Here is a 24,277-nt window from a genome sequence, read left to right on the forward strand (position 1 = left end):
GGCTCACATCATCTCACTTAAGCAGATCATAATAAATTTCTGATCAACTAATACTCTAATGTGCTTAAGAGATTAAGCACTATGCCATTGATAAGACTATAATAAGTAACACTTAAATCACTTGTCTCTGATCCACAAAGTATATTTCTGGATAACTGATTATCCAAACACTGCCTTGCCCAGGCAGGTGATTCATAAACTGAACCCTTAAATGTACAGCATGCAGATCTAGGCCACAGTGAAGGTGGCTGCTAGACATTAATAATCTTCCTTTAAGGCTGTAGATAACATAATGTGATTAACTAACAGGAATGCCAGGTCTCAAAGAAACATCCAACACCCACGGAGCTCTGCTCCAAGCCAGAACAAAAGTCATTTTAAGAACCTATATAGTATTTGTTGCCAAGAGTATCAGACATTCCACCCACAAACAGGCAATCAAAAGCAAAATCCCATCAAAGACATAGCATAAGAACAAAAAAGGTGAAACCTGTTAAGTTTGCAAAACTTGGCCTATCATTAGTGGGTAGAAGCTGGTATTTTTAATAGTACTGGCTGCCACTTAAGACATCTCTTCTTCTCCATTAACAGCATTATTTATTAATCTTTTCTCCCCCCAGAGTTTCTCCAGAAGCTTAATTCCTCTTCCCCAAAAAGCAGTAAGATTTCAGTAAAACACAAAGGCTTCTTGAACTTATGAAACTAAATTTTTAATTTATTCACATGAGATCAGATCCTCTACTGCAGACCTAGCTTTCTCTTACGTTTTCAGACCAATTATTTGGTCATTTAAAATAATCCAGATTGCAAAACGAAGTTGAAAAGAAGAAACAAACTCAAATTAAAAGAACTAGGCTTACTGCAACATATTAAAAATAGTGGGCCAAAAGCTACTACTTGCATTTCTAATATTGAGGCAATCAATAAATACACAAGTGTCCACAGCAAACTATGTGCAGAAAAAAATCTATTTTGGTATCTGCTAAGAAAGTTGCATCTGCACACACATAGAAATGCAACAATTTGTGTTATGCCAGGTCAGTGATGTACAATTTCATCAAAATACAAATCAGATTTCAACAGTATGGAGTAATAAGGTAACAGACATAGCTGCTGCGATCAGCCCCTCTTCCAGGACAAGGAATGCAGCTTTTGCCATGCATACATCTTCTCTGTGTTCCCATAAAGCATGGAGTTTAAAGTGTTGAAGCAGAAGGAATTTCATCACCTTAATGGTTTTCCCCTCCATACATTCACACCCTTTTCCATGTTGTTGGGAGCCTTTCAGACTAAAGATTAAAGAGCAATCTTAATTTGTAATTGGCAACCACTTCAGAGTCTTCCCTCAACTCCCACCAATAAAAAAAGGTTATGATTCTAGATTTGTCTTTATAGATTGAATCATGCTTTGTAATGTCAACAAATCTCAAGAACAAGTCTTTCAGTTCTCTACAGAGATGTAATAACCTACTGACAGATTTGGAAGATGTTGCCTTCTTCAGGTTTGTGGGTCTCAAAAGTCTATCAGCTTTTACTTCACTCTAGAGCCATCAGGTAATTTAATGAAATTATTATTTCTTTAAAAACTTGTGGCTACAATGGTATTACCAAGAACTTGAAAATATATTCAGTGGCATCTCTACCCAATGGCTCACTACCCATCACAAGTCATTACCATCTGAAGAGAACTGCAGTTGTGGTGAAACAAAGCACTAGGAATCAAACAAAAATTGAGCACAGGTTCCTTGTCCTCTGCTTGCCTTTCTCCCTGCATTCTGTGCAAGTATTCTTCTCTATACTTCAACATGTTTAGTCTCCTACTCCACTATAAAATCCTACACTTGGAAGAGTGATTCCACATGCTAATTGAATAAGGTTTGCAATATTATGCAACAAGCATAAACCCAGTGTTTGGCTCTACTAACATTTGCTGGTTCAGCTTCATTGGTACACACTGGTGTGGCAGGCTGTTGACTGCTAGTACAATTCCACCGTGTTTTCTGGGACCACAAAGACAAACCAAGCAGTGCTGGAAACAGCAGTGAGTAGGTATCATTGCTAATCCCACTCGCTTGAGCACTCAAACAGGACCTCTACATCCCTTCCCAGCCCAAGCATCTCCTGAAGGCTAGAGCCTAGAAAAATTGCCAGGACTGTATAAATTCTCCAGCAACTGGCTTTTTTGGCAGTATGCAGCTGCATTTTTTTAGACCACGCAAAAAAGGCCAGATCAGACACCACTCTGCCAATTGTTCTTGCATAGAAGTTGTGCAATGATTCTGGTAACATCCTTTCATCTAGGGAACTGGAATGTGATGACCTTCAGCAAAGGAAGGAAAGGGGGAAGAAAGGGATGATTACTGGAACTGAGCTCTTCAAAAGGTTAAAAAAACTAGAACTGTTTATCAGATCAACTCAAGTCCCTTATAAGTCCTGTAAATGGCTTAAACTAGCTACTGACGGAGAAACATTGAAATTAGAGGATAACTAATAACTTTTCCTGTATTTCTACACCCTTTTGCAAGTTTACTGCAGTCATATCAAGATTGCTCTTAAAATTTAGTAAAACACTTCCTTGCTTGTAGTAGCCTGGGCATCATTTAGTCTAAAGTGCAAATATATCTCCCAAAGAACATGCTGACATTGTATCAGAAGTAAAGGTCACACGCCAGCGAAAGGGGAAAAACACTCTCCTGTTACAAACATACAATACAAACATACAATGCAAGAAATATTCTTTAAAAACTGCAGCTAGCATGTTCCTGAAAAAAAATAAAATTTCAACACTCTAGAGAAAGTACTCCATTATGAATCTGAAAGCACATGAGATGCATATTGCAACCACTGGAAGTAAATTATTTTCTTTGCTAGAACAGGTTCCCACAGGCTAAAATAATGAGATTAGCTCAGATAGTTAGAGCATGGTGCCAGTAATGCCATGGTTGTGGGTCCAATACCTGTATAGGCCATTCATGTAAGAGTTGGACTTCACAATCCTTGTGGGTCCCTTCCAACTCAGGATACATAGTGAATCAGTGAAGAATACTTCACCACTTGTGAAGATGTCTGCTTTAGAGGTCATAATGCTCAGAAAGGCAGAAGTTATAATAAAAATAGGAAGCAGAGAAGGCAGTTACTGAATACCTTCTTGTCAGGGACGAGACCAGTCCTCAGGAACTTCTGGCCCAGAACACCAGGAAAGGTAAAGGAGTAAAGGGATGACTCTCCCAGGTGAAGGAGGATTGAGTTAGAAAAAACCTAGGCAGACCTGACATCAACAAGTCCATGGGCCCTGACAGGATGCATCCACAACTGCTGAGAGAGCTGGTGGACACCACAGCAAGGCAGCTCATGATAATCTTTGAAAATCCCAGGAAAGGTGAGGGAGCACCTCATTCTGGAGACCATCTCTATCCACAAGAATGAAAAAGGTGATCAGGAGTAGTCAGCATGGATTCATTAAAGGTAAATCATGTTTGACAAACCTGACTGACTTCTATGATGAATCAACTACCTGGATGGATGAGGGGAGAGAATGGATATTGTCTACCTAGAATTCAGCAAGACTTTGGACACTCTCTCTTATGATATCCTCACAGGCAAATTCAGTAAGTGTGGAATGGATGAGTGGACAATGAGGTGGACTGAGAACTGGCTGAACAACAGACCCCAGAGGCTCATAATCAGTGGCACGGGGTTGGATACCTGTCACTGGTGGTGTCCCCCAAGGTCCAATACTGGGCACAGTATTGTTTAACTAATTCACCAATAACTTGGATGGAATAGATCGATACCTCCTCAGCCAGTTCACTGATGACATGGAGCTGGGAAGAGTGGCCGTTCTCTGGAGGGCTGTGCAGCCCCTCAGAAGGACCTCAACAGTTTGGAGAGATGGGCAAAGAACAGTCTGATATTCAACAAAGGCAAATGCAGGGTCCAGCATCTGAGAAAGAATAACCCCATGCACCAGTACAGGCTGTGGGCCAACCTGCTGGGAAGCAGCTCTGTGGAGAAAGACAAGGGGATACTGGCGGACAACAAGTTGTCTGTGAGCCAGAGTGTGCCCTGGGGGCCAGGAAGGCCAACGGCATCCTGGGGGTGCATTGGAAGAGCATTACCAGCAGGTCAAGGGAGGTGATCCTGCCCCTCTACTCAGCCCTGGTGAGGCCACAGCTGGAGTGCTGTGTCCAGCTCTGGGCTCCTCAGTCCAACAGGGACATGGAACTCCTGCAGTGGGTCCAGTGGAGGGCAACAAAGATGGTTAAGGGGCTGGAGCATCTCTCTCTTGAGGAAAGGCTGGGGGAACTGGGCCTGTTCAGCCTTGAGAAGAGACAACTGAGAGGGGACCTTGTCAATGTACACAAGTATCTGAAGGGAGGGTTTTAAGAGGAAGGATCCAGGATCTTCTTGGTGGTGCCAAGGAATAGGACACGGGACAATGGGCAGAATCTGATGTACAGGAAATTCCACCTGAATATGAGGAAGAAATTCTTTATTGTGCAGGTGACTGAGCACTGTAACAGGCTGCCCAGAGAGGCTGTGGAGTCTTCCTCACTGGAGATATTACAGAAATTTCTGGATACAATCCTGTGCAAAGTGCTCTAGGCTGACCCTGCTTGAGCAGGCCAGTTTGACAAAATGACCCACCTTGGTCCCCTCCTTACCCATTCTGTGTATACATGCACTCAGAGCTGCCATAATCCCCATAAGCATTTAGTTGGCCAAGTACCTTCTTTTAGTTAGCTTGATTTTTATTTTTAGTTCTTAGAAAGACCAAAACTTGTTTAGTTCTGGGAAAGCATTTGTACAAGGAAGGGAAAAGTTTTGTTATATTCCCTGGATTGTGGCTATCAGGGGAGGAGAAGACAAGAAACTTGCCCAGGTAAGCAGTCCTATAAAATTCATAGTCCGCCTATCAAAGTGTATCTACAGAGGTCATGCTAACATCAGTAAAGTTGTGGTATTTGGCAGGGTGAACCGATTTCCTGATAAAGCCCTTCCTTGACTTAGGTAAGTTCTGCTAAGATACATGATTCTGCCACAAATTCAGGATGGTACCTTTATCCGTAGTTAATATAATGCTTCTCACCTCCAACACCTGGCGAGAAGTCATAAGATGGGACCAGCTTGAAAAACAGTGTGGATTACAACAGATACTGAAAGCAACTTTTCCACTAAGAATTAAGAGTATTTTCATCATAAAGGTGCCTTATGGATCTGATATTAACTTGCCATCATCTTCTTACAGTGATTTAAAACATCTCTAATATGCATCTGACAATCTTGTTAACAAAACCTGTTTTCTGTTAGACACATACTGAGTATTACCAGAGGCCGTGTGCTACTGTCAGACTACATCTTCACAAGTTCTCACAGCATTCTTACAAATCTCTGCTAATAAATGTTTTGATTGCCTTGATCACGTAATGAAAACTGAACCTGAAGGTGTTTGATTGCATTACAGCTTGAGCTGTTATCAAGGGACTGAGTAATTGGGCCAATAAATATGTATCACAAGTGGAATGATTCTGCATGTACTGAATTCCAGTCTGTTTGTACCAAGAGGTTTTTTTTATTCTACATTTTTCATTTCATCATTAAAAACAAGTATTTTAGGTTTTGATCAGTATGTAAGGCAAAGGCATGAAATTGCTTAGTTTAGCCTCTCTTTCCATGTTGACAACAAAACTAATACGTTAAATTAAGGCTGCAATAATAAAATTCTAATATTAGTATTGAGCATCTGTAAGATTGGTTAATGAAAGAATATAGAGTAACTTCATCTTAGCTGCCTAATGTGAACTGGTATTTGCTGACCAACAAAAGCTTGTGCATACAACTTACAATTTCACTGATTAGCAGTCATTTTTCAAGATGTATCCTGCTATTTTGCCTTGAAGTCTTTGTAGGAACTAATTAAAAATGTAAACTTTCCTTTATATTGCAGTAAGTATATTTGTTTTAGATCCAGGAGGCAGTGATCCCTAGTGTGACTAGCAGATAAAATCCTGCCTGTGTGTGGTTTGCCTATCTGAAGTTGGTTTGCCCCTCTGAGTTCAGTGTCAGAGGGTAGTCTGTCTGTGTATAATGCAACATGTTTTTTATTTCTCAAGAAGCTGTGCTGATGAAGTGTTGCACTGTTTAGAACAGATTTGTGATTGCTCTCCAATTACTGCGTAGAGATCAAGGCAAGGGGAGGGAAACAAATACATCCTGGTTGAACTGAATTTTCTTTTGTGTTGAATACCATCTATGATAGCTTATTTATCAACCTTAATGGATGACAGAAATGTTATGAATACTAGATTTTTGTGAGAGAGTAACTTCCAGAAATTCTTGGAGTTCTCTGTTCTTTGTAGAGATTTTTTTTTTTAACATGGAAATGAGAAGTCAGTCAGGGACATGAGCTCTAATAACTTTTTTTTTCCTCAAAGACTGTAAGTTCTTCCTCGCCTTGCAAAAACTTTTAATTGCTGAGCAATTGTTTTTTATTTATTAAACTGACTTTTGCAAATCTGAGTTGTATGAGAATCCTTAAGTATCTGGACTGTGAGTTTAAGCATGAGCTTTTATCAGAGAGTGAAGTTAAACACAAGTGACTTTCTCTGTTGATGTGTGTCAGTGGTAAACCTATTGCAAAATGAGTTTAGATGTACTGTGGTGGAATGTGCAGCTCCCTTTTTATCCTACTGATAATTGTAGTCAGTATAAACTCAATTTCTACTTCAAGAAGAAATGTGTTTAAATAATAACAGAATCACACACTAGGTGAGGTTGGAAGGGTCCACAGTGGGTCATTTGGTCCAGCCATCCTGCTCAAGCAGGGTTACCCTAGAACACTTGGCAGAAGATTGTATCCAGACATTTCTTTAATATCTGGGCCCCTCATATCAGGAAGGATGTTGAGATGTTCAGATGCATCCAGAGGAGGGCAACAAGGCTGGTGAAGAGTTTGGAACATAAGCCCTGTGAAGAGTGGCTGGGGGAGCTGGGGTTGTTTACCCTGGAAGAAAGGAGGCTCAGGGGAGACCTTCTCACTCTCTATAGCTACCTGAAAAAGGTGGTTGTCGCCAGGTGGGGGTTGGTCTCTTCTCCCAGGCAACACTAACAGAATGAGAGGACAGTCTTAAGCTGCACTGGGGAAGTTTAGGTGAGATGTCAGAAAAAAATTCTTCACTGGAAGAGAGATTGGGCAATGGAATCGTCTGCCTATGGAGGTGGTGAAGTCACAGTCCCTGGTTGTGTTTAAAAAAAGACTGGACATGGCACTCAAGTGCCATGGTTTAGTTGATGGAGAGGTGTTAGGTTTAGGTCATAGGTTGGACTTGATGATCTCAAAGGTCTTTTCCAGCCTAGTTCATTCTGTGATACCTGGTGAGGGAGACTCCACAACCACTTTGGACAATCTACAGTGCTCAGTCACCTGCACAATAAAGAATTTCTTCCTCATATTCAGGTGGAATTTCCTGTACATCAGATTCTGCCCATTGTCCCGTGTCCTATTCCTTGGCACCACCAAGAAGATCCTGGATCCTTCCTCTTAAAACCCTCCCTTCAGATACTTGTGTACATTGACAAGGTCCCCTCTCAGTTGTCTCTTCTCAAGGCTGAACAGGCCCAGTTCCCCCAGCCTTTGCTCAAGAGAGAGATGCTCCAGCCCCTTAATCATCTTTGTTGCCCTCCACCGGACCCACTGCAGGAGTTCCATGTCCCTGTTGGACTGAGGAGCCCAGAGCTGGACACAGCACTCCAGCTGTGGCCTCACCAGGGCTGAATAGAGGGGCAGGATCACCTCCCTTGACCCCAAGATACCGCTGGCCTTCCTGGCCCCCAGGGCACACTCTGGCTCACAGACAACTTGTTGTCCACCAGGACCCCCAGGTCCTTCTCCACAGAGCTGCTTCCCAGCAGGTCAGCTGTGATGGAAAGCAGCACGTATATAGCGTGAAAGGAGATCAAAGCACCAGATCTCAACCTACTTTTTCAGGAAATAATGCTGAAAGGCATTTTATAACCTAAGCATTAATGTTTACTAACTGCTGTGTGGAATAAAAAGAGCTTGTGGAAAGGGTAGGTTCTGAAGAATCCACCATTGTTCCCAAACTACATGACCAACCTAAAACCCAGTTTTACAGAAATCCTGGACCATGTAAGCTTATTACAATTTTTAGCAGACATATATACAATTAAAAATCCTCCATCACAGGAAACAAACAAAAGAAAGAGAAGGAAATCACAATCCACTTCAATGGCACAGAGAACAATGTGATGCCATTGTGTCCTGTTTCCCCAAACATACGATGGCTACATACAGCCTACACAGCAAGGATATGGATCAGGCTGCAGTACTCTGTACCTGTTTTTCTGAGAGCACCAGTATCAATGACAGAGAAGATAAAGCACTATTTCATTAACATGGGCAGTGCTTTTTTTCCATATATACCCTGCTATCAATGGGCCAAACAAAAGAAAATAAAATTTCCACTTCAAAAAGCCTGTATTTTCAGACATTGGGTAGTGCTTAAATCAAAATAAACTGGCAAGGAAAACTTGGTTACATATATCATTCTCTAAAAGTTTGTTTCTTCAAGTCAGTGTGATGCTATTATACAATCAAGCTTGTAAATTTTTCCACATTAAAACCCCCTTGTTTTTGCAAAGGCTTATTCTTTCATTCTGTTTATTATTCCTACATTTCCATCTTTTGGCCGGCTGTTTCAGTGAAAGACATAATTCAGCACATTCTGTTTTGGAAACAAGCATTTTTCAAATCTCAACCAGGAATTCAATACTCTTCTGCTGATTTAACAGATTCTCCACTAAGCTTTCAGAAGCTAAGTTGCCTCCCAAGGGCTTATGAAGAACTTTTGCAATGTTAACATAATAAGACAAGTTGTTTTCTGGACCTTATACTTGTAAATACCTCAACATTAAAAAAACCAACACAACATGTCTTTTATGTCTTTTTCGAGAAGACATAAAATCACTACTACCCTTTTACTGCCATGAACATCTTTTCATAGAAGATACAGAAAATTCTACTCTTGAAGGCTTCTCCTGTAAAGCATGTCAAACATGACTTCTTATAGTATTTGCATGATGAAAAAATAGCAAAATGTTTTTGGATTTGTCAATTAGCAGAAAGGACGAGCACAACTAATTTGATTGGAAGCAAGGCTCAGATTAGAAACCAAGTAGTATCTATTAGGAGCTACAGAAACTTAAAACCAGAGAAATTAAAATCAGATTTTAAATCAGAAAAAGATCACTAAACAGAATTCCACTTCAGTAATTAAATGTCAAAACTTCTACGTTTTAAGGAAAAGTTGCATTAAGTGACAGGGAGAGCACAATGTTGTTAAAAACGCTGTAATGGATGTTTAAGGACCAAGCATGTGCTGATTATGAGCTGATTTTAAGACACTTGTAACATAATCTGTCAGAAAGCAGACTCATGACACAAACTCACACTCCAAGGCAGAAAGAGGGATCAACAGTGATTCACCTGCACAACCAATCCAAAGGCATCACTCACCCACACAATAAGGGACAGCTGATCACCTACAGCAGCCTACTCTGTCAGCCTAAAAAAAGTCATTTACAACAGCTCATAAACAAGACGGAGGTATAAAGCAAAGTTTTGCTGGTTTCTTCTGAGAGATCACTCTATAAAAGATAATAAATAAAATTTTATTATACATTACCTACAGATTTCTTATCTTTCAGAGTACTTTTCCTATCTCATTGTTTAAGTTCCAGCAACAAGGTGACTCCACACGTTTCAGTTTGCTTCCTCCAAGTTTACTTATGTGAACACTGCATCACTGCCAATATTTGCAGCAAGAATTTTACATCCTCCCCTTCACATGCTGCCTGCAGATTTTCATTATAGATCTTCAGTAAAGTATTATATACAATTATACAAGGTAACCTGAGATTGCACAGAGATATATTAAAATGTATGGGCCAGAATACTGTATTCCCCCAGTTTTACATTAGGAAGAGCCAGCTCACATCAGCAAATGCCAAGTGAACCTCCAAGCACAATGAGAAACCTAAAGAAAGCAATTAAAATAATTCCTTAACTCAGTGCTATTATATTACTGTTTAATAGCTCAAACTGTAGTATTCAGCAAACCAGTCAGAAGACACAATCAACTCACTGGGTTTCTTCACAGGGCTGGTGAGGAATCCAGGTTTAAAGCAAATTTGGGAATGGGCAGAGTCTTTAGGCTTTATGTCTCAAGCCCAAGGTTATCAGAAGGACTGGATACCTTCCACTGGAGGACAGTGCTACACCCCAGGAATCCCCAGCCATGGTACCTCTCACAGCCTGTGCTCCCCACAAAAGGGCTGCACTGCAGCACAAGGCGGCTGTGCTGAATTCACCCAGGAGATGCTAACAGGACAGCTGAGTCCAGTTATTTATTCTTCTGACATACTTGCATGCTTCCTGAGTTCACCTCTCAGGAGAGAAACTACAAATAACATGGGGGGAGAAGACTGGTTTAAGAGTCAGCGCACTTGAAAGTGTGGACGAGGAAATCAGAAGACGGCTGCTCATGTTCGTTGACCATATGGCAGCAGCATAAACAACGATTTATTTTAGGAGAAGCAGTGAAGGGCTTGGCTTGTGACCATTCTGAGTTAACCCCATAACTGTGGCTTTTAACAATACTGTATGCAGGGGATTTGCCTGGATTATGTGGGTTCTCAGTATGGAGCCACTGTAGAGGTGATGGTAAAAATGCTCAGTGCTTTAAAGGAGAGAGGAAAACAGCTAAATCTGATTTTAAAAACTTGCAATGGTATAGCCAAAGAGAATCAGAAATGGAAAAAAGAGAAGAGAAAAATTATGGCTGATATTCTTGGCAATAAAACGTCTCAGAGAAACAAAATTTATGCTAATATTAAGTATCTGTCATTGCATTTGCTATCAAACTAAACAGTTCCAGTGGAGTCTAAAGGCATGCCAAAAAACAGCTGGGTGCATGTACTATGTATTCACTGAGTTTATATATACTGGTGAGATTGAAGCCTTTGGCATATTCCAGAGCCCAGAGGAGTATTTTTATATTTGCACTTTCTGATTCTGTTTGTAACTACCAGCTATATTTCGAGCACTCCAGGGCAGCCTGCTCTCCCCATGAACTTCATCATAAAAAGATGCAGCTCTCACCAAGAAGATCACGTTGCTTGATGTGACCGGAAAGATGCAATCTGTTAGAATCACAGAAAGTTTGGGTTGGAAGGGACCTTAAAGATCATCAAATTCCAACACCACTGCCATAAGCAGTGACACCTAACACTAGACTAGGTTGTTCAGAGCCCCATCCAGCCTGGTCTGGAATGATTCCAGGGATAGGTCATCCACCACTTCTCTGGGGAACTTGAGCCTGTGTTCCAACACCAAAAAAAACCTCTTCTTTATATCTAGTCTGAATTTACCTTCTTTTGGTTTAAAACCAGTGCCTCCTGTCCTACAACAACAGTCCTACCAAAATATTTGTCCCCATCTTTCACATAAGCTCCCTTTAAATACAGAAAGACCAAAATAGAGGCTCTTTGCCTCTATTGAGGATCCTATTGATTGTTCATATAGCACATGTTCCACAGTTAACTGTTCTATTAATAGAATATCTGTGTTGGTGACCACACAAGAACTTGAAGGATCTGGCTGCATATGCACTTCAAATATCACAGTAGTAGCACTGCCCAACCTTGCTGTAGTCAATAAAACAGTATCTGTAAGCCTGATTTCTTCATACCACCATGCTCTCTGCATCATTTAAACTTCTCTAGAATAGTGAAAAATATGTGTACAGCAGTGAGCACAACAGTCTTAGCTCATGTCAAAGGGTTTCTGCAGTATGGGGACACAAAGATGTTTCAAAATGACACTGTAATAAAATCAGCTAAAATGGCCACTCCTCTGTGCACAGCCATGACAGTATTATAGTTATTTGATTAGTCATAATTCACCTCAAACAGTAGGCTTCATCAAGTGGGCAGAAGGACTTTGAAATAAGATACATGTGCTAAGGAGACCAGCATGAATAAACATTAAGGAGCTAGTAAAGGCAGTATGAAAACAAATTGATTTAAACTGAGACAATATTTATTGAACTACAGGAGTCAGGTTTTCTACAGCAAAAATACTTTTTATAAGATCCTGAAAATTCAAGCTTTAAAGAGAAAGAGATGAACCAGTAGAATTCTACTGATCCTACAGAAATAAAAATAGGTTAACAGTTCATCCTGCCTCAAATCTGGCCAACCTTGGCTCCTAAAACAAGCATAAACCAAACATTTAGTAATAGCTGCAAATACATAAAATGAGTAAATTCCACTGAAAATGTTGATAGCTGAAACTTAGAAATTATTAATCCATAGTCATTAAAGTGTAAGGAAAATTACTTCTTGATAACCCAATTCTTTAATTATCTTGTGTGCATGTAGGTTTAATCTGCTGGGTGCACATATATCATTAGTAATCAACTTCTTTATTTTCTCACCTTTGTAGTTGTATAGCAACCTGCATCTTCCCCCATGTGATTGAGACAAGGCAAATGTTCAGCCTTACATGAGTCCTTTACAGTCTCTCAACCACAGAATTTGGTAACCTACTAAGGACACTGAGGAAGGTTATTATGCACGAAAATAACATACCAAGTGTTAAGAAAGGTAAATCTAAAAATTAGGATAGAAGATTCCAATCAATTTCTATCATTACAATTAGCCAACAATGGGTCCAAGTCTTTAACACATGTATGAATAGAGGACTACTTTATCAAATGTAGTATCACTATCATATACTGTACCAGTGGCAGGGATTCTGACGAAGCCACAACTGAAATGTAAGACTGATGGACCTGCAGGTGTCTGAAAGACATTTTTAAGTTATTTTGGGCTATGTTAGAATATTTTAGCATAGCATGCTTCCACTATTAGAGAAGACTTCTGTAACCAATCCTAATAGCTCAAGGCGTGACTGCAGCCACTGATAAACTTTAAAAAGATTTGATTGTTCTTTATCATTGGAAGTTTCAGTCCTGAAGCACAAAGCTTAAACAAATTGAAAATGCAAGAAAATTTGGATGAAAGTCAATCATTAGGAAGAAAAACAAAACCCCAAAAGCCCTAAAAGCTGTCAGTCATTCCTTTGCAGCAAGATCATCAACACAGTAATCCTCAGAGAAGGGAAGAGAAACTGACTGTGACCTTTATGAGGTTTATAAGTATAGTAGGAATGAAAATGAGAATTTGCCTTACAGAAGTTTTTTATTGAAGGAAACACCTTTATTGGACTGCTTTGGTACTTCAGGACTATAGGATGACTGAATGGAGAAAATGGCATCTCAAAGACTTAAGTGGCCAAGGCAGATGCAACAAACCTATCTAAACAGTGGGTAAATTTGAAAGACAGTAATCAAACAGCTACTCCAGAACTGCTGAGCAAGGGACACATAACAGCTTGTACACGGCACAAACAGCCAACTTGGCAAGGTAAGAATGTCCCCTTGGGTCTTGCCTGCTTACCGATTGGCACATCCTTTATAAGTGTGACAGTGTTTACACATGGGCACCATTCAACTCCAGACAGAGGTTCCAAATGCTCTGATGATTTCCTGATGTGATTCTGCTCAATCAGGTCTGAGAGTGTGTAATATATCTAGGGTCTGTCCAATAGATGAGATGCTAGAATTATCCTCACCTGGCCAGGTCTAGTACAATGGGCTAACTGACATGCTGTATTGGCTTGTCAAAGCCCATCAGAAGGAATCTCATCAGAGGACAAGTCAGCTTCTCTGACCATAGGTCGGAACTGGTCATAAGCAAACAAGCATAAATCACTTATGAAGCATCAGGAACTGATATCATTACAAGTGTCAATACAATGAGATGATTTTAGCACAGACAATGGCTCTGGAAACATCTGCTCTGCACCTTTCCTATGGCCCTGAAAAAGGTTTTGGTGGAATGTAAAAGAAGCTCTGCACATTTATGATTTTCCGTGTAAAGATATAAAATGCTCCAAGTGGTCAAAAGAGCTGTTACTGACATGGAAAGTACCACTTTCACTTTTCACAAATTCTTTAGGTTGGAATAGATGTCTTGAAATGAGTCAGTCCAACCTGCCTGCTCAAGCATGATCACCTAGAGTATGTTGCCCAGAACTGTGTCTAGTTGGGGTTTTGACTGTCTTCACAGATGGAGACTGTACAACCTCCAGGAGCAGTGTGTTCCAGTGCTTGAGCACCCTCATAGTTTGAGTTTTCAGAAACTCTTTCCCTCTTTGGTAAATCCTAAAATTTTTCAAGACTTAAAATTTACTAGGTGAAAAAAGCATAACACACATTAATTACTGCACATTACAATTACATACATTTAGTTCTACCTTGTACTTTAAGCTGTCTTCCACAATAGAGCATAAAATTTCAAGTCTATTGGTTTGAGACTAATAATAATGAGTACCTTGTAACTTGTGCTCATCCACAAACTGTGCATATTAGATATGAGGCATTAGCCTAAATAGCTTGAAGCTGCTGAGGCATTTTGCCCACAAAAGGTGAAGGTCTAAGCTGCCAAACCCCAGAATAATACATATCCGCTTCTTATGTGCCCTGGCAGCTAAACAGTGAGTCAAACTTGCCAGGGCACTTTACTCATTATACATAGAATTCTTGACTGAATTTTAGTAACAACTCAATATGGTTTTAGAGTTATTTTAACCTGTGGCCAAACCCCACATGCATGTCCAAACTGCCTAGCCACAGAAATAACAAGCATAGCAATGCCAGGTTCAAAGTGTTTCCTCTTTACATCTAAATCAAAGATAAATGTTATTCATGCCACATCGTGCAAATAAAACTGCAAGGATCCAACTCCAAAAACAGCAGTAGTAGGAAAGCAAGAACTAGTAATGAGTGATATTACCACTACTTCAGCCCAAATAAAAAAGACTTAAATGCTGTGCAGAGTTAGTTTGATGACACTTTCCTCTGCATCAACTAGCCTCACAAAAGATACCAGAAGAACTTGTCAAGAATAAGCTTTATCATAATGTGCTGTGATTGTTTTTAAAAAAAATTAAAACAACAAATGGAAGAAATTTCTAAACCCTAAACAGTAAATGTGGCAATTTAAAATTGAGTTCTGAAATAAAGTCTGGAAGTAGGTACCAGTCAACATTCTCAACAAATCAGACACTGTAGGCAGTCTGTTTTACTCACAAACATTTAAACCTGTCTTACGGTTCTAATTCAGACATTATGAGAACCAAAACTGCCTCTACCCTCCAAGATTCTTGCAGACACTTCTGTTTAATAATCACCATTGGCTGAGATGTTTATTTTTGTCAGGGCACAAGAACTGCGCCTGAATGTATCCATTAAATGGTATCATAAAATTAAACAGGTTAGAAGAAGAAATAATACTTTGGCTAGGACAGCAAGAAAAAGAAGGAGCTGCCAGGAGAACAAATTTGCTAGCAAACTACCTAACAGCACTCTGAACTTTTAGTTATAGATGTAAACTGACTACTTGGCAAGCTCTCAGTAAAAGAGCCTACCTCCCTGAAGCTACAGCAACGAACAAATTTAAGTACAACCAGTTCTTGAGAAAAACTCTTTAATAATCTGCACTGTTCTTACTGCTAGGTAAGAACTACACTAACAGTCCTTGGGTAGTAAAGTAAAATAAATGGTGCCAATTACACCTGAAATATTCAAGACTTCCATCATCATTTTTTCAAGCTCTCCCTCAGGAGATTAGTGGAATTTACCTTGCAGCAAGAATTAGTTCCTAAAAAATCCTGTACACTACCTGGCTTTCTGAAATCTTCCTTTAGAGATACATCTAGAAGATGTTAAAAACTCCCCAAAAATTAGTGACTCACTGGGGGTTAAACCATAACACCAAACACAGGGAAGTGTGCCATTAATATAAACAATATTTATTTCTTATTTTCTATCATCTGGACACAAAGCTTTTACGTCACCCATTGCTACCAAAAAGCTGCAGCCTTGCCATGGCCATGTAAATTATCACAACCAGATGGTGTGCTGTCAATAAAGGAAGGGCTGCTATCATTCCAGGGCAGAATAATTACCTTTCCTTTGAACCAAGGACAATGTTTTCAATAAAAACCCAAAGCTGTTTAATGCAACTTCCAGTCTGTCAAGACTCCCACTGTGCAGCTCCAGGATTCATTAGACTCACAGAAGTGAAGGAGACCATTTGTTAAAAACATAGCACAAGTGTCTTAGAGGACACTGATGTCATACAATTAAAAAAACCCTCCAAACAGTAAAGACATTTTGAATCTTCTTGAAAAGCTTTTTGCATAGACTTTTTCATCATAAACTTTACAGCAAAAGTAGCTGTATTACATTAAAATGCCACTTCTGTCCCAGGCCTTTTAGGTAAACTATGGAAGAAATTAATTGCTTTGCTATGCACCTCTTCTGCTTTGCATTTCTGCATCTCAAATTTGGAGAAGCAACATTTATTCTGGGAGGAAAGGTTGTAAAGCACAGAGAACTAAAATTAACTAGCAAGCAAAACTAAAGAACAGAAAGCTGTGTCTCACACCCCAAAGCACTACTAGGTTGACACTCCTCTGACATCTGGAAACACATGGCAATCATACTGGAGTAATTCAGAGGACTGGACCTTGCGGGATAATTAAAAGTTACAATACAACCAAACGGTACCTTAATTTTGAGCAATGCAAGAAACTGGACGAATTTCACTACATACTAAATTTCCCCTTGAGTTTCAAACCCCGCCAAATAAAAAGCAGTAATTATTTGAACACTCAAAGCATTTTCTGAGCCTACTTCCACGCCAAAAACTGACTTTCAACTTGTCCTCCTTTCAACAGTACATATTTAATGAAGTGGTTAAGAAACACATCCTTTTTTCTTAACACCAGAACATTTTGTTCACCTCAAAAAAGTAGAATAACTGTCTAGCTTGGGAAATTAAACATGAGTTGGAAGCCCAAGTGTGTCCATTTCCAAGAACTACATCTAACAGAACAGAACAGAAGTATTCAGAACAGAACAGAAGTATTCCTGCAGCTTCAGTTCCACGGTGGTAACAAATGCATTAAAAGATGTCTTAGCTTAGTTTACTTTTGACTGACCCTCTCTCTAGCTAAGATCAAATCAGTATATTCTTCTCTTCATGTAGCAGTTGCCTGAAGGATGCTATTATAGATTTTGTTATATTTTACATGCGGTTTACAGCCGTAGAAGAAAAATACATGGAGGCAAAATATGATAGGAAACAAAAAACGCAAACCACCACAACAACTGATCTGCATTCTAGACTGCAAAAATCTCAGCTGACAAATTTCTGATCATCATCTCCAGAAGCTGTAGTAAGTAGCTGATGACTTATCATCCAGAAGGCCACAACCCATTAAAAAAGGGTAGAAGATAAAGCATGATCCTTTGCTTCTCCCAAGAAGCACAGTTATGTGCATTAACAAAAAGCTTCACAGAGAAAGAATAAGTTGTCTTCCCTGTCTGAATGAGCAAGGGTGGCTCTTACCTTAGGATACCAGGGTCCAGTCCCATCAGAACTTAAAGTATCACTGCAAAATCTCTTTATTATTCACTCTTAATAAGCACATGCAGTGGGGACATAGCACAATAGACACAGCACTGATAAACTTCCACAGACATGCAGATACAGATCTATCTTTACTAACACTTAAAACTGTTCTCAGATTTTAAGCATTTCTTGCACCTAATGCAGTAGCCTTAAAGGAGATTTTGCAGGCCTTCCAAAGCCTAGACAGAGGTGTGCAGCAACTCACATGCAGTGTGCAAAGACACACAGAAGAAAATGCTCAGTGCCCTTTCCAAGCTAGAGGCTTTTTTTTTGTTTTCCAACACACAACAGTCTCACCTTGATAACAAAACATTTTTACTGTTCTTGTTTTGTACAATACTGTTATCTCCAACTCTACCATATTAGACAGAGTATACTACATAATCATCTCTTTTGAGATTCCCTAACAGCTAGAAAACATTAATGTTGCCACTACTATTAAAGCAGTGTTAATGAAAAAGTAGAGCAAACAGAAACCAGTCAATCCCTAATCAAGCTAAAGCTGACTGAAGGCATTTGTCTTTACATGAAGAAAATACATTCAGAACCACCAGTATCAACTGATGCATGGTACCTGGAAAAATAAAGCCAAATAACATAGGCTACACCACAACACGGATGATCAGCTAATTATGTCAGCACTTACACCAAGGCAGAACCAGACTGCAGCATGTTCAGAATCTTCCTCTTGATCAATCTCCTGCTCCAGTGACTGAAGAAGTGGTATCACCTTCTAATTAATACCATATTAAAATCATGTAATACAATTTAAGGACAAACATATCTGAACAGTTTTCATGTAGGTTTTATTATGACTCTTCCTACTAGTTTGCAATTTAGATTTCCTAATTAATCCAAATTTTCTAGAGCCAGGAACTGAATTAACTGAAACACCTTAGTCCCTCTTGACACACAGAATGAACTGATAAACTGGTATCTGCACTGAGATGTAATTAAATGAAACAGGGGACATCCCCCAGAAAAGCCCACAACTAACCAAATATACAAGGCACCAATGATCAATTTTGCTGAACTTAGTGCGGGCTGTAATGAAGTAAATTTCAGTTCTGGGGAATACAGATTTTTAAAGGCTCCACTGGTATGCAACATTATGACTTGCATACTGACTAGCATTTTTTAAAATACCAGATATTGTCAGCATTCCAATAAAAATACAGCCAATAGAATACACTGACTATTTCAATGGATAAACTTTCAAATCTCTGTTTAAAATACTGCTCCACAACAGGAACAACACACAACTCTTTGGTACATCCAAAAGACAGGATTATTTGTAATTTAATATGGAAACATTTCAGCTGTCTTAATACCAGGATAATTCCTACGCAAGTCTGGCATTTGAGACATGCTATATATTTGTCACTGAAGCGTGTGAAGTTCTGTGCTGTTCTGTGAGGTTCATCAGTTGATGCCTTGGCCATAGCAGTACCTCCTCCCACACATTCAGGTGGCTGGAGAGATCAGCTCTCTGAACCTGCAGCTTTTTCATCAGACCATTTATTTGTTCTATAAGGTACATCAAGCTCTTAGGAATTCACAGCTGAAGGGATACCAACAGCCTAATCTGGCTGTAATTCAACAAAATGCATGTGTTTACATTTGCTAGCCTTTAAAAGAGATCTTAAGAACTACTGAGCTTGTAGCAGCAACCTTCATAAGGTTTAATACTTGAGCTGCAAGCTTACCCTAATTTTAAAAACTCCCTTTCCTGCTGTATAGATAAGAAAATGACACAAAACAGGGATAAGGAGTCATTACCATCTCAGACTCTCTGTGTGATAATCAGAGGAAATGATCTGCTGGCCTCAAGCAGTCTTTGAAGTGTGCACAAACATTACCTAAAGAAGAGAGAAGGACTATTCAGCAGGACATACATCCCCCTAGGCCTGCCTCTCCAAAAGCTCTGCTGGACTAGTGGTTCTCTCAAAACCTGAAAATACCTGGGCTGCCAAGAAAACTTGTGGTTATAGAGAATGTTCAAAGAATGCTGTGAAAACAGACTTTGTATATCAGTGTTTCATTTAAGCCTAGCATGCAAAAGCCTGTCATGCAGCAAGTATTGATTTCTTTTCTTTGGGTCTGAATTACCAATAAGTTAGCATCAGGGCAAAACAAAACAAACCAACCACAAAAAATCCAACCCCTCCCAAAAAACATGCCCTAAATACAACCACAATTCCAATTTACATTTATGCAGGCTTTTATCTTATGCAAGACAGCATGCAAAATAAAATGGAATTGCTCCCATAGTTTAGCTTCAGCAGTCCCTTGATTTTAAAGATACAGAAATTACAAGATATTAGGTCTACATCATATAAATAATCTACTGGAGTTATCCATGTAAAAGAGAACCATGTCCTTAAACTTGCAATTAATTGCAATAACTCAGTTTCAAGAGATTGGAAGCCATAATACAACCTCTTGCCATTTCTCTTCAGTCAAAATGCACTTTGAATTACAGAAAGCTGCTTTTTTTTAACACTCATGAATGTCTAAAAAGACTGCTGGTTGCTGATACCAATGGGTTCCTCAATGATTACTAGAATCACGTGTCTGGTAATTTCCTTTTAATTTTTTTCCCCCAGTACTAACTCAATAGAATACCAGACACTGAAGAAATAGCAACTGTGTCTACTTTAAAGTTCACACAACACAGAGCAAAAAATCCCATGCTCTCCTTTTGTGTTTAGTGACTCTTCATAGGAAATCCACCTAGACAGAAGTGGGATTTGAGATCTTTGATGAAGAATGGATCTTGTCCAAGGCAACAACAACAAACAAAACCAAACCAAAGCACTGCCTCCTGTCAGAAGGCTGCCAGAAGCACACAAGCCCCTTCCACATAAAGGAGAATTCAAGATAATGCCTGGTCAACTAAGTTGATAAAATTAACCATTAACTCTATTTTATCAATAAAAATAAAAGAACAAGAAAGCAATAGTATGTGCCTGTGTATCTAAAAATTATTAAGATTGTCTGAACACAAAATTATTTCATATGCAAAGAATTGCATAAGAATAACAGTCACATTTCATGGTCACATTGCACTCATCTCCTCTGATACGTTTCGAGCCCTGTTGCAGTGAGAGACTAGGCTCATGAGACCCAGAAGGGTACCCTAACTCCAGCTCCACATCTAACACCATATTTTTTCACACAGAACTTTTCCGGAGTCGAATTTCTACTGAAAGCAGTTCAAGTTCTCTCTAGAGTTATCATAGCTAAATAAATTAGCCATACAGAGAAAGAAAATCTACTGTGATAGGAAGTAAGAACAGCACACTACCAGCCAATTTCACTCTGACACTAGCTGAAGGATCTGCTGAAGAATAGCAGTATTGCCTGAAAGAATTCCCCCCTGGCCCCCCTAGGCAATCCAGAAAGCAATTTCTGAAATGCAATTCACAATAGCTGTTCCCGTTTGTTTATACCTTGCTCACTGTATCTGGTTGCACTGTTGTCACACAACTAAAATTCCCTGAATCCTAACAATTTTGATTTACAGTCATTGAACTTATAAGGCATTGGTTCAGATCAACAGGTAATTTTAAAGAATGTGATTAGGGCTATCTCTCCAGAATAAAGAAATTAAGTTTGTATTGCCTGGGTAAATGTATTATCTAACTGTACATATTAATCACTGGGAGAATTTGTGGGATTGTACTAACACTACTTGCACATTAGCCCATACAGATTTTGTATTATCATAAATGCAGTCATTATCATAAAGGCATTCATAATCATTAAAAAGACAGTTGTACATATCCAGTTTGACAGCTATTCTTGTGTCTTGCTGAGAAGAAAATAAAGAAATGTGCGCTCGTCAGGCCTTTCTTCTGAACTACTTATAGCACCTTCACTATAAATTCAAATCATGAGAAGAATTACCTTTATATGTTTCAATGAAACTTATCTTGCCGAGTTAATTGAATTGTTGAAAAAAGCAAGCATTTAAAACCTTGTTTTCTTTTTATTATGATACCACGGACATTGAAATTTAAAAATCACATCTTTGCTCTTAAAAATCTCAAGAGAAAGCATCAGTGAAGAAGAGAGAACAAAAAAAAGACTTGAACCTTTGTACAGTACAAATACGTTGGCAGGCCTTTATGGCAAATTGAAGCCACAGAGAGCAAAAACATCAGGAACACATACAAACACCACATTTCTTTAGAAGTTAAGGAATGTGCAAGCTTTGACAAAGCATATTATATTAAGGATGTTTATAATCTACTTCCATGGAGACAGTTCAGTAGCTTCACAACATAGCAACAAAGAGCGTGAACTATATTTTCCATCTGTTTTGTGCAGACTATTTTTTACAATGGAAGTCAGTATCAAAGCTAACTGTTCCTTGGGATTTTAAAAAGCAACACAAAGGGGTAAAGAAATATTTTCCTATGCAGTACAAGAGAAGACGGAGGATATGAATGGCTATTAAACATATATACAAAAATATGTGATGAAGATCTCTTGTTTCAAGGAGGGAGTGATACATATAATGTAGCAATCACCTAGTTTCAGCTAATATTACTGTGTTTATTAATTGCAAAATACCATACAAATATAAAAAACCTTAGAGAACCAGACAGCTTATCACCTCTAGCTGAACATGTGAGATAAGAACAGCAAAGTAGCCCCTTCTCACATTTTAAGAGAGCTATAATCAAAAATAGAAAGATATGGTCAGTATAAAACATGAAATCAGCTTTAGCTCAAGCATGAGAACAAGAAAGACAGCACTGTAAGTAGTTCTTCAGGAAAACAAAAATATCAGCATTGGAAGAACTCCTTCCATCTCCAAAGTTCGTTTACAGTGGTAGCATAAAATATCTTCTGAATCTATCCACATTAAAACCGATAAAACAAATAACAAAACCATCTATTTTACTCATATATTATTAGCACAAGTTCTGCCATTCTGCCGCTCTTAGGCTGGAGGTCACCCTATGTTATATGGCATAGCTGTTCTCTACATGCACAGACCACAGGAAATAGTGCAGAAAACTGTATTTCTTTTCCCAGAACACAAAAAAGCTGCAGTGCACACAAGCTTTTCCAAGAAAATGCACAATGCTTAAGTTTAATAGGTGTGATCTATATAGACAACACTTTAAAAGAAAAGGCACTTGAAACACTCCACAGTACACTACTACTACAGAAAAACAAATGTGTATAGAATATACAGCCACATGTTAGACTACCCTCAAATCTAAAGAGAAGTAATTGGACATTTATTCCCCATGTTAGGAAAAATCCTGCTATGAAAAATATTCCTGAAGTCCCTCATATGAGCCTTCAATCCCACTGAATACATCAAACTCAAAACTTAAGGTATTTTATGGATCCAAGACCATGCCTGAGCAGCAGCAGTGTCCCCCACCATTCCAATAAATGCCATTACAACAGAACTAACAAAACCCCCACATCCTACACATCTACTTCCCAGAACACAGTGTAATACCTCTTGTTTACCAAGAGGTATCTACCATGAAGACGCTGTTATGCAAACCCCTCTCTTCATAATGAATTGTCAAAAGAACTAATCCCTAGAGAAGACAAACACTTGTAGCAGATTTTTTTTAACCTACATAACACTTTCCACAGGTTTGCCTTGGTACTAAAATTTCTAAGTTAAGTACCAAGATCTGTAGACTCAACCAGGCTATTAGGGTGCCATATCCAGAATCAACAGGCTACAAGCTACTAAAGCCTTCTTCCTAAAGGAGAAAAGCCCAACAAAACAAAAAAAAACCAAAGCAAAACAAACAAACAAAAAAAACAAAACAAAAAACCCAACCAACCAACATAAAAACCCACACCAAAACAAAAAGCACATCTCAAAACCAAACCAAACAAACAACAAAAACCAAAAAAAATCCACAAAAAAACCCCCAAAAGAAACCCCAAAATAAAACCCCAAAAAGCCCACAAAAAAGGGACAGCAATCAAAGAAACCTAAACAAAACCAATCAAACAACTCCAAAGAGGCCATGTAGCCTTCTTTTACCCTAAACTGTTCTCAGTTCCCTCAACATATAATGAAGAAAGAAAGTACAAGTATGAAGTACTATAAAAATGAAAACTATTAAAATCCTATAAAAATGACTGCATAAAACATAGGTTATACCCAAAGCTATAGGATTAGAAAAGATGAGTCTGACAACCATACCCAATGCCACTGAATGACCTGTGTTAACAGGAAACACCTCCCAAAACCAAACCTGGAAGAATTAGCTCTTTTGTGTTTCAGAAAAAAAAAAAGCAATTCTTACCTAAAATTCTCAAATACAAGAATAGTCTTCAGGGAAATGTAGTCAAGTGTAGTCTGTGAAGTTTTATGGAAAGTTATTATTTATTAACAGTACTAACAATTAGTTTGTCAGTATATTTATCCTGCCATTAGGCACATCTCTAAGGAGTTCACAATAGAATCCATAGACTGGACAAGACAGCCAAGTACTCAGCTTTAGAGCAGTAATTCAGTAGCTCTTCTGACCTTTAATATACTAGCTTCCCTATTGAACTCTTGCTAGCTGGTCAAAAAAAATTATTTTTTTTTCTTCCTACCTTTTTTTTTTTTGCACTTTACATCAAATCAGTATAAAAGCACAAGGTTTTACAACATCCATAG

The 24,277-nt window shown here is 38.8% G+C and overlaps 1 protein-coding gene across 1 annotated transcript in view; it reads right to left on the reverse strand.

Annotated features, from left to right (window-relative positions):
- Positions 1 to 24,277, reverse strand: part of SPTLC2 (serine palmitoyltransferase long chain base subunit 2) — a 72,950-nt gene that overhangs the window by 8,787 nt on the left and 39,886 nt on the right. The window lies entirely within an intron of this gene.

This window comes from Sturnus vulgaris, chromosome 6 (assembly GCF_052056855.1).
Source record: "Sturnus vulgaris isolate bStuVul1 chromosome 6, bStuVul1.hap1, whole genome shotgun sequence".
NCBI lineage: Eukaryota > Metazoa > Chordata > Aves > Passeriformes > Sturnidae > Sturnus > Sturnus vulgaris.